The following is a 12,090-nucleotide window of genomic DNA, read 5'->3' as shown; positions in this document are numbered from 1 at the left end:
TGTCATGCAATGGACTTCACCGGTGCCATAGGACATCTGGAGAAGGTGTTCGACGCCATACGAGGTGCTGGGCTCAAACTGCACCCGAAAAAGTGCCACCTGTTCTGGAGGTAAACCGGGCTCCTGGGCCATGTCGTGGGGGCTGCCGGAGTGGCCACCGACCCAGCTAAGGTGGAGACGGTGAGACGTTGGCCTGTTCCACGCGACGGTGCTGAGCTGCGGAGCTTCCTGGGCCTGGCGTCATATTACCCGCGCTTCATTCGGGACTTTGCTACAGTCGCCAGCCCGCTGCATCGATTGACGCACAAAGGCCAACTCTTCGAGTGGACACGGGAGTGCGACGCGGCATTCCGGCTGTGAGGCCTCAGTGCTCGCTTTCCCTGACCCTCGACTGCCGTTTATCCTGGACACCGACGCCAGCGACGTGGGCGTCGGCGCCGTCCTCTCACAAGCAGGCCGGAGGCGTATGCGGAGCCAGATCAGAGCGCCCACACGACAGCGGACAGACTGGTCACTGAGATGTTCTGCCGGTTCGGGGCACTGGAAGAGCTCCACAGCGACCAAGGGCGGAATTTCGAGGCAGAGGTGTTTGCTGAGGTTTGCCAGCGTATGGGCATCCGGAAAACGAGAACAACACCTCTGCATCCACAAAGCGACGGGCTGGTGGAACGGTTTAACCGGACGCTAGCAGTGCAGCTGGCCATATTGGCCGACCGCCGACAAAAGGACTGGGACTTACCAGAGTTGTGGACTCGAGTCACATGACTTGGACTCGAGTCAGACTCGAGTCATAAATTTGATGACTTTAGACTCGACTTGACAAAATCTTAAAAGACTTGCAACTTGACTTGGACTTTAACATCAGTGACTCGTGATTTCACTTGGACTTGACCCTTTTGACTTGAAAAGACTTGCTACTTTCCTCGAATCCAAAGATTAAAAAGTATGTTCACACTGTTCGCTCTTTCTCCCTTTGCTCCTGTGTGCATCTGTGTGCGTGATTCCGTGTGTATGGCACGACATCCAATCAAATTAGATCCACGTTGTTTCGACCTGACAGCATCCAACCAATCAAAGTACGAGCATCCAATAAAGAGGAACAAACTAAACGCGCGCAACAGTAGGCAAAAATGATACCAAAGGTAGTTTCGTTTGGGTACAAAAACTATGAGGTGATAAACAAAAAAAGAATTGCAGTTTGTAAAACATGCGGGAGCAAGATTACAGACGGAGATGCGACAACTTCGAACTTCGTCCGACATTTGAAGTTACACAAAGAACGGTAAGTTTTGAATCAAAGCCAACACTAGCTTGTTGGCTGAGTAACTGAATTGCTAGCTAACTACATATCAATGAGACTGTAAACTCACTGTTAACACCACCTTGACTTAAAAACATGGTAAACTGTATCTCCTATCTCACTATTTAGCACATTAAGCTCCCTTTATGGGTTGTCTTGGATGAAAGAGTGTTTGACATCAAAATGTTGATAAATGGTCCAGTCTCGAGCTTTTGGCTAATTTGGAATCACCCCCTGCGTCAGAATGGTTGGCTACAGGCATTCATAAAATTATCCTTAAATCAACCCAAGCTAAACATTCCTTAACTTCCCCTTGATATTTGGAATACAAAATGGCAAAATTAAACACGACAGAAACTGTATTTCTGTATTTAAGACACTCGTTTTGGAACATCAGCAAACACCACTAACCACTCGGTGAGTTGCACATCTTTGAAAACGAACGTTTAGGGTTGATTTAACTAGGACCGCTTTATGAATGCCCGTATCTGAATCACGGGGGTGATTATAAATTAACCAAAAGCTTGAGACTGGATAGTTTAGCTAGTCAGTGGATTATACACAGTAGACTGCTGCCAGCAGCAAAACTTAAGCAAGCCAAATCAAGGTCAGTTTAATGTACTTTAGCCTATATTAGGAATATGTGTACCATTTTAAGAAAGGGTACACTGAAAATGAAATTTATTTAATGTTTATTTATTTAATGTTTATTTAATGTTTATTTATTTAATATTAAAACATATACACTCTTACAGTATACAATACAATTAATATTAACCCCAAAAAATAATATTAACACAATGTTAGCATTTTCTGACATCTGTTTGATATGCTTACCTGTTACAGATTTGAAGAATACCAGATGAATAAAAGCATCATAGATGAACCACAACAGCCTTCAATCTCACAATTCTTGGACAGTCGTGTAGGGCATTACAGCATGAGTCATCCACAGCAGAAAGCTATTACTAATGCAATACTGTCCGACTTGATTATTGATTGCAACCTTCCCCTGTCTATTGTGGAAAACAAGAGTTTTCGGCACTTTCTGACAGTAGTTGACAGTAAGTGCAGCCCAGTGTGTCGCAGAACGTTGACATCAAAAACAGAGAGCCTCGCTGGGGAGAGACGTTCAAGATTAAAAACTCAATTGAGCAACACTGAGCATGTTTCGGTCACTTTGGACATTTGGTCTGACCGAAAGATGGGGGGATTCCTTGGTATCACTGTCCACTGGATAGAGAGAGAGAGACAGAGAGGATACAGCTAAAGACCAATCTCTTGGCCTGCAATCGCTTCAAAGGCTCACACACAGCTGAACGAATCTGTGACCAATTTGAGGCAATATGCGATGAATACAGCATCAAATATAAATTGGACTACATTATTAGTGACAATGCTGCTAACATGCGAAAGGCATTCACTGTGTGCTTCCCCAGTGAACAAGAGGATGATGACGGAGATCATCTTGATGACCCTGATCTCTGGTGTGACTTAACCCTGGAAGAACAGCAAACGGTAGATGCTGCTATGGCAAAGAAACAGCGCTTGCAGTGTTTTGCGCATACGCTTCAGCTGGTGGTGGGAGATGGTCTGAAAGAAACAAAAGTGGCATGTCCTTCTCTTTCCAAGTTATCAAAACTTAGCTCACTGCTCCACACCAGCACAACATTCAAAGATGTGTTTGATAGTGAATTTGGGGAACAGAAAGGCATCCCTGCTGCAGTAAACACTAGATGGAACTCAACACTGAGACAAGTAAAGGCAGTTCTGCACTGTGATCATCTAAGGCTCTGTGCTGTTCTAGAAAAGGCTAGGCATAAGGAGTTGTCATTCACGCCACAAGAGTGGAATCTGTTGAAGGAGTTGGTGGACATTTTGAAGCCGTTTGGAGAAGCAACTGATCTGACACAGGGTGATAAGGTCGTCACAATCAGTGCAGTTGTTCCATCCGTCTTGTCCCTCAATCACCACCTTGAGAAGCTGAAGCCTCGAGTTCGTTTCCTGAACGGCCTGGTTAGAATTCTCCAGGCATCCCTGAACAAAAGATTTCTTGGGATATTCATTAACGTGAAAATGGCCAGGACTCAAGATGGGATCACTGCCCCCTTTTCAGACCCAGTCTACCTGAAAGCAGCCGCCTTGGATCCAGCCTTTTCTCTGCTGTGGGTGGAGCCTCATGTGCTGGTCAATCGTGACATCAAGGCAGAGGTGGCACAACGAGTTAAAGGTAAATACTATTGATTTCAATGCAACTTTTTTCCTCATAGTCTGATCTAATTGACAGCATCAATAATTGCATTTTTCAGTCCAACACTATCACCAACACCAATGGTAATAAGGGCTATTTTGTTTCTGCTGCTGCTGTTAAATGTTTTGATCCTGCAAGATGCTGCAGAGACTGAGCAACCTGTGCTTCTTGTTGATGAAGAGGAAGAGGACCTTGGAGAAGGAGAAGGGCTGTTTGCTGCATACCATAAGAGGCAGAAGAAGGATGTTGGGACCTCTCCAGCACTACAGCTAAGTCACTACCTAGACATACAGTGGGTCCCCGTTAAGTTTGGACGGGTTCCTTCATGAATCACGCACCCCATTTTCTCAGCAGAAATGGCACAGACTGCAGTTGACACAAACAGCCACAAGGTGTCACTTGGGTGCCACTACTATTTTTGATGCGACTGACTTACTGCTTCCATGATGCAGCGGGGGCACGGGAACTTAAATTGATCACGGTAGTTTAAGCTTACACTTGACAAAACATTCTAATATGAAAATGTAGATGCAATTGTTGTAAAATGGTGCAGCTCCTTTTAAGAAAGCACCGTGTGCAGGGATGGAGAGAGAGAAAGCGAGAGGGGATAGGCCTATGTGTGTTAGAACTTAGCGTGTGGAAAAAGTACGTGCTGTTGAGACTGGAGCGAGTCATATTCAAAATAATGCAAAAAAAAGCAATTATCCTCATTCATTGCAACCGCAGCATGCCTGCTTGCCGACGTTCAAACGAAAAATATATCAAAGCACCTTTTGCGTTTGAATGTAGCACGAAAATTTTTTTAAACAGCTGGACAAATGATTTAGCTAATTGATTATATAACCTGTACACCAGCAATTGTTGAACATTTACCTGTACAAGTACATTGACAGTAGCCCAGCCTAACAGCATGTTGTAGGCCTACTGTAGAAATTTCACTTAAATTGCAACCGCAACATGCCTGCTTGCCAACGTTCAAACGACAACGAAAAAGATAATAAAAACAAGAGGGTTGAGTCTGAATGACACTGAGTTTTTTGACACTGAGTTTTTGTAGTTAAGAAATATTTTCGTATAAAAAAATGGTCATTCTTCAATCTCCTTCACTGACGCCTATGGAAAAGGCTTAACGTCCCAAAACAACGATCAATGATCATCAAATTTCTCTCTCACATTGCTCCTCATAACCATCTATAAAAAAGTGTTTTTTCTTTTCTTTTTGAGCACATCCGAATCCCAGGACATAACGCACTGGACCTTATAATAGGCTCGAGATATAATTCCAAAGGGGGCAGATAGGGGCCACTGCACTTAAAACTTAAAAAGATGAAGCTTTCCGAACTTTGAAATTGCGATCAGTGACTGGCATCGGGTGAACGAAGCTTTTCGAAGTTGAACAGGCTATTAAAAACTATTTGCGCACCTCCATGTCACAGGAGAGACTGGGCTCTCCCTTCTATGAAAAAGACGTTAGGCTACCTGCAAACTGGCCTATGATTTCATTGCTGAGTTTGCGGCAAAGCAAGAAAATGTTTTTTTTTTCCTGAGTCAGGATATGGCGAGTCAGTGTCATTTATTTGTCCAATGTTAGCCTATAGATACAGACCAGTACATCTTATCAATAGTTTGAATGTCGTGTGTGTTTCTGCTCATTGACAAATACCGTTCAGCACAATGATTCATGCCCAATTAATTCCCCCTGTTAAAGTGTTCGCCTTTGTTACACTATTTGGTTTCGTGATGTAGCCTATGATAAACACCATATGGCCAAATATGTGACTCAGCTAATGTTATAGGCTATACAATTGAATTTCCCCTCTTAAAGGCAAGCTGGTGTAGCTTATTAGACTAGGCTACTATTAAAATACACCGACGGTAGCCTTGGCTATGTGTAAAGTAAGCTATCGCATGATTTCATGCACGTAAGTGAAAAGGGCCTTGCATCTGTCAAGTTCGCACAGGGCCTCGCATCCCCTTGCGACGGCCCTGCAGCTCCTCCTAAGACAGCGAGGAAAAAGTTAAAATACGCGATAAACCCGGGAAAAGTTGACAGGTTTGTTTCGGTCCCGGTGATTATTTGTGAAATTGTGCAAACGACAGCCTTTTCAAGGCATTTCAAGGAAGGAGTCGTAGCATGCAAGCTCCCAAATTGACCCAGTAGCCTAAGGCATCAATAAATTGTTGGGACTGTGGAGGGTCATGCGTTTTTTCTCAATCACTTTGGAGGGTCATAGAAAAAATTCTTGCTGGCGAGGGAGGGTCACGTCTTTTTTGACTAACGCTCCCAAAACTCCTCCAGTAGCCCTTTAATTAAATAAATAACGAACAGTCCCTAATTGATTAATAGCCTAGGCCTACACCAGCAATTGTTGAACATTGACCTGTACAGGACATTGACAGTAGCCCAGCCTAACAAGCAAATGTTGCAAAATACATCAAAAGACGCAATTAATCAGAAATAAATAATGTAATCTGCATCGCTTTATTTAACAAACTGCAAGCAACAAGAGCATTGAGTTCGCTGTAAGGCCAAACCCAAGAGCAAAGCCTATCTGTTAAGGCAGTCGATAGGCTATATAACGAGCTGTGTGCCTGGAAAGACGATAGATGACGGCTCTGGTCATCCCATACCCTCCCCCCACTTCCTGTAGCCTACCATTATGAAGGCCTGTAGCCTAAAACGACTCGTTGCCGTTTTGTGACATTAAGCTTTTTCACGTTAAGCCCCCCTCCCCCATCCCCTTCTTTCACAAGCAGTGGGGGAGCGCGGGGCACAAAGTAACACTTTTTGGTAGACAAAGGAGGGTTCTCCGCGCTTCTGTCGTTTGGCCACAATCCGTTGCAACCAGGCCAGGACAGATATTTTAGAGAGGAGAGACGCCGGTGCAGCTCAGATGTCTTCTTAATTTTCTTTATTCTTCAGTAAAAGGTGCAGAACATTATTAAACTTTGACTAACATTTCGATGTGTCGATGTTTTTGACTAACGAACATCGAAACGTTAGTCAAAGTTTAATAATGTTCTGCACCTTTTACTAAAGAATAAAGAAAATTAAGAAGACATCTGAGCTGCACCGGCGTCTCTCCTTCTCTCTAACACTTTTTGGCTTTGGCTAAATATTTCTAAAATCATTTGAGTTTCACTAGTCACATGTTTTAACAAGCAACACTTGTTATTGAACTAATAACAGACGTGTGTCGAAAATTGACTTTATTTTCCATATGGAGAAATAACATATGCAGGGTCTAACCAAGGTTAATCTTGCCAAAAAAGCCCTCAAACCTGAAAACACATGAGGCAAAAGTCCAAAACATCACAAAACTAACTAAACTAACACGCGCATATTTTTGTATTGCAATCATTGTAGCCTACAGTTGTAACAGCGCGTAACAGTCGTTTTACTCCCCGGATGCGCTCATTATAAAGAACGTTTAACGTGTCCCAAAAACAGCTATCAATTAATCACCAAACGTCTTATAAACAAGTATTGCCAGGAGCAACACCTTGCAAAAAATGATAACAATAGGCCTAGGCCTTTATATGGCTCTGCTCCTGCCTAGATTCGAACTCAGAACTACCTGAAAGTTGCAGACCTGTTCTGGAACTTCTGGCATCACACTGAGCACAGGGGCCCCCCAAGGCTGCGTGCTCAGTCCGCTGCTCTTCACCCTGCTGACGCATGACTGCACTGCAACCTACAGCAACAATCACATAGTGAAATTTGCTGACGACACAACTCTGGTGGGTCTCATCACCAAGGGCGACAAGACTCAATACAGGTTGGAGGTCGACCATCTGACCACCCTGCAGCGCATAGTGAACACAGCTGGAAGGATCATTGGTGCTTCACTCCCCTCCCTGAAGAACATTTACACCACCCACCTCACCCGCAAGGCGACCAAAATTGTGAGTGATGCAAGTCACCCCGCTCACAATCTGTTTGATCTACTGCCCTCTGGGAAGAGGTACAGAAGCCTGCGCTCCCGCACTACCAGACTCACCAACAGCTTCATACACCAAGCTGTAAGGATGCTGAACTCTCTCCCTCCTCTCCCCCCTCCACCCTCAGCTACATAACATCCTGGACATTGGACCCACAATGGCCGCCTGCACCACTCCACTTGCACACTTGTACACTTTACAACTTGGTGTTGTTGTCCTGAAAACACAACACTTCTGCTGCTCTTACATAACTTGCACCACTATGCCACTTTCTTTATTACTTAGGTCAAACAGAACTACCCAAACCTTTTATTGGCCTGACTTTGCACTAGTATTTTATTGACTGTCTATGCACAATTTCAACAAAATTTTGCTGCTCTTATTTTTTCATTATTATATGTGCCCTCTTATTTACTTATTTACTTACTTTTTTGTTTACTTGAATGTTATGTTTGTCTGTGGACTTAAATTGGAAAAATATGTCTTGTCCTCACCGTGGGATAGTGAGAAACGTAATTTCGATCTCTTTGTATGTCTGGAACATGTGAAGAAATTGACAATAAAGCTGACTTTGACTTTGACTTTGACTTTGAAATACGTGCATTAACCCACTCGACCGTCAGACAACGCTATCTGCTTCGAGTAGGCCTATTGGGTAGGACTGTAGCCTACACTGGTTGCTGTGGCACAGTCTTGAGTGACCGAATTCGTTTTTCTTTGTCATATGAATGCTGTCATTTTGTTAACATTACTGTTAAGGAGATGCTGTAGGCAAAGTCTATATTTCAACCTCGTTAGTGTAGTAAAAAAAATCAGAACTATTCACAAGGTTTCTGGGCAGCATATTTATGTTCTGTTAGCAAGCGAACTTCTCATGACTACCGACAAAGTAGCCTACTGCCAGCTGACGAAGCTCTCATTTTAAAACATTACTGAGAGACAGACACTGTACAATCAAGAAATCTTGCCACTGAATCCAAAACTATGTTTAACATTATGTACAAGGCTTAGGCTACAGTGGACTAGCATGTTGCAGGGGCTGCTAAAAACACAGAGAAACGCACTGAAAACTCGGCCAATCACAGCCCTTGCTGTCGAATGCGCCGGCTGGTTCGACCGTGGAACTCCACAGCGGACTATGCTGCCCCCAAGCTGCTGCAGTTGTACTTACATTTCACCATTCACCATGATCGTGAATGAAGTGTCAATTTTTAACTGGGACCCACTGTAGCCGATGGACAGAACGCCCTTTTGTTCTGAGCACTGAACATGAAGACTCTTCCTTCACTCTTCCGAGTGGCCATCAGAGTGTTAGCAGTGCCTGCCTCTAGTGCTCCAGTGGAGCGAGTTTTCAGCCATGGTGGCGTCATTCTACGCCCTCATCGTGCACAAATGACTGACAGACTTTTGGCCAATTTGATCTTTTGCAAATGCAATGCAGCATAGGGCCCTGGCATAGAAAAGCACAACTCTGTTCATTGTTATGTTCATGACACTTCCAATCCAGTCCCCTTCCAATCTCGCTCTCTTTCTCTCTCACACACACACTGACACACACTCACACACTCTCTAACACACACTCACTCTCTCTCACACACACACACACACACATACACTCTCACTTTCTCTCTCACACACACACTCTCTCTCACACACACACACACAATCTCTCGCTCTCTCTCTCACTCACTCTCTCTCACACACACACTCTCTCTCTCTCCCTCTCACACACACACAACACACACACACACACTCTCTCACTCTCTCTCTCACACACACTCACAATCTATCTCTCTCTTTCTCTCACACACACACACACACACTCACCCTCACACACTCTCATACACACACACACTCTCTGTCACACACACACACACTCACCCTCACACACTCTCATACACACACACACTCTCTCTCACACACACACACACAATCTATCTCTCTCTCTCTCTCTCTCTCTCACACATACACACTCTCTCTCACACACACACACACTCTCTCTCCCTCTCACACACACACAACACACATACACACACTCTCTCTCTCACACACTCACTCACTCTCACACACACACATTCACACTCACACAATCTATCTCTCTCTCACACACACACACTCTCACACACACACACACTCTCTCTCTCTCTCTCTCTCTCTTTCTCTCTCGCTCACACACACACACACACACCAGTCACACACCTATGGATGCATGCCAATAGTTTATCAAGGGAGCAACCTGAACTGATAGAGGCATGAATGTATTACATGTAGATTATTTAATTTTATTTAATTTTATTTAATTTTGAGTGAGGATATTTTTTATAAAGTGGTGACATGGTTGAGTCAAATGAGTGTTTGAACAATGTTCTTGCAAAAAAAGGTTTAATAAATATATACAAGTCTTAAAGGCATACATGATCTGTTTAAATATTATTTCTCTGTTGTTAAAAGGACTCGAAAGGACTCGAAACTCAAACGATAGGACTTGGGACTCGACTTGAAGGCAAAGACTTGAGACTAACTTGTGACTTGGTCCCACCTCTGGGACTTACACTTGCCCCTGGTGCTCTGGGCATATCGCACAGCGGTGCAAGAGTCAACGAAATGCACACCGGCAGCTCTGATGTTCGGGCGAGAGCTACGCACGCCGGTGGACTTGGTGTTCGGTTCGCCTCCGGAAACGGAGATTGGAGGTAAGCCAGGGCTGGAATACTACAAGCAGCTACGCGAGAGACTGAAGGGAGTACACGAGTTGGCCCGGCAGGCTATGAGTGAAGCTGGAATACGGCAAAAGCGAGCTTACGATACGCGCTGTCGCGGCCAGGAGTTCCAGACCAGCGATAAAGTGTGGGTGTACTGCCCGGAGAGAAAGAAAGGCATTTCCCCGAAACTCACTAGCCAGTGGGTCGGGCCGTGCGATGTCTTAGAGAAGCTGTCTGATGTGGTCTATCGTGTGAGACTGATTAAGTGTCGGAGAGTTGTGGCTCTCCACCGTGATCGACTGGCCCCGTATCGACCCCTGGCCTCAGCTGAGGGTCGTGGAGACTTTGACACTGACTCTGTGGAACTTGGTGACAATGGAGCTGTGGCTCTAACACCGATCACCGTGCAGCCGTCCCCGGAAGTCACCGCCGCGACAGCGGGGCGCCCACAACGCCAGCGTCGTGTCCCAGCCAGGCTCATGGACTGACGTAGGGTAAGACTTGAGTCAAGGGGACATGGACTAAGTCTCGGGGGGGCTGTGTAATGATCTGAGCCTAGCTGTTGATGACTGTGCTCCCATGATGCTGTTCGGTTGATGTGTTATGTTGAATGTTAACCATGCAAGTTACCAATGTTGTGCGTCCTGACTGTCATGTTTATGTTTATAGTTGATTACAGTGTTCATAACCGGGTCTAACTAGTGTGTGTTGTAGATACAGCCTCACATAGATGTTTAGTGCTGGAGCATAAGGGCCAGGTCTGGCCTGGCATTATGTGTTCGTGTGTTTTGGTGCGTAACCAATAAAGACCTTTCTAAAACAACTTTGCAAGATTGTTACAATATTTTGTCCAAATGATGTCTATCATCGTTGCACTCGGAGAAAAACAGAATGTGTAATTTGTCCTGCTTTTCTTCTACGGCTGCAAACGGGATTCACTCGCAGTTAACCAAATATTTCTTTATTAGGGCCGGGCAGGCATATTTCTGGCTATTAAATTATTTCTAAACTAGTCTGCTAAAGTCTGTAGTGAAGTCTGTGTAGGGCTTTCCAGCTCCATTTCTTTTTACGAGACACCCTGCTCACTTGAGACCTCTGCCGGTTGTTGCAGCGCCGTTGCAGCGTCACTGGAAAAATACAAATTAAAGTCGCGTGATCCCGCGCACGCGAGGGAAGCTGGCCAAGTCGAAGCACTGCCCACTGTAGGTAAAATTACTGCAATAAAATTATGCTTATTAAATGCTTTCCCCAAATCACTTTTCACAATTTTTTTTCAAGAGTAATATTATCGGTTATCGTATCAACAAACCAATAAATATCGGTTATCGTTATCGGCCCTAAAATTCCATTTCGGTGCATCTCTAGTTACCATTGATGATCCTTCCTGAAATGTAGATGTAATGTATTTCCAAATCTAAGCCCATCTTATGCGGAATGTTGCCTAATAGACTGCAACACGATAAAACCAATGGATAAAACAGGCACCATAAAAGACGCACTGGCCAAGGCAGGTCTAACTCACTGTGTACCTTAAAACGGACAGAACAACTCTTTTGTATAATTAATATTATTTTTTTATTTTTCAAAAAGAAAAGTGTCAACTTCTGTTAAGGGCAACATCACCTAAACCATAATTATTAAACCTAATTATTAAAACATAACACAACGGTTTGGCCATTATTATTCTTGGAAAATAAATTAACGAAAAACAAGCTAAATAGAGAATTCTGTGGGCTATCAAATAGACTGTGAAAATCTTTAAAGGTCTCATCTCATCGTTTTTTCATTAATTTTGCAGTGGTCTGTAGTATTGATGAATGCCCTGTGAGCCGGTTTTGGTGAAAAAAATGCTGTCCTGCGTCTGTTTCATGCTGTTCTAGTTTGGTGGGGAAGGT

General features: G+C 44.2%; 1 protein-coding gene across 10 annotated transcripts in view; it reads right to left on the bottom strand.

Annotated features, from left to right (window-relative positions):
* The window catches only part of LOC121703871 (guanylate-binding protein 1-like), a 127,053-nt gene that overhangs the window by 31,627 nt on the left and 83,336 nt on the right, over window positions 1-12,090 (bottom strand). Inside the window, exon 1 of one of the 10 annotated variants that reach the window (XM_042084312.1) lies at window positions 9,600-9,620. The exons of the other annotated variants lie outside the window; for them this stretch is intronic. The gene's annotated coding sequence lies outside the window, so the exon portion shown is untranslated. Of the gene's footprint in view, window positions 1-9,599; window positions 9,621-12,090 lie in introns of those variants that run through there. 10 annotated transcript variants of the gene reach the window in all.

The sequence above is a fragment of the Alosa sapidissima genome, chromosome 2, assembly GCF_018492685.1.
Source record: "Alosa sapidissima isolate fAloSap1 chromosome 2, fAloSap1.pri, whole genome shotgun sequence".
NCBI lineage: Eukaryota > Metazoa > Chordata > Actinopteri > Clupeiformes > Clupeidae > Alosa > Alosa sapidissima.
This window is presented reverse-complemented; position numbering and strand designations above follow the sequence as displayed.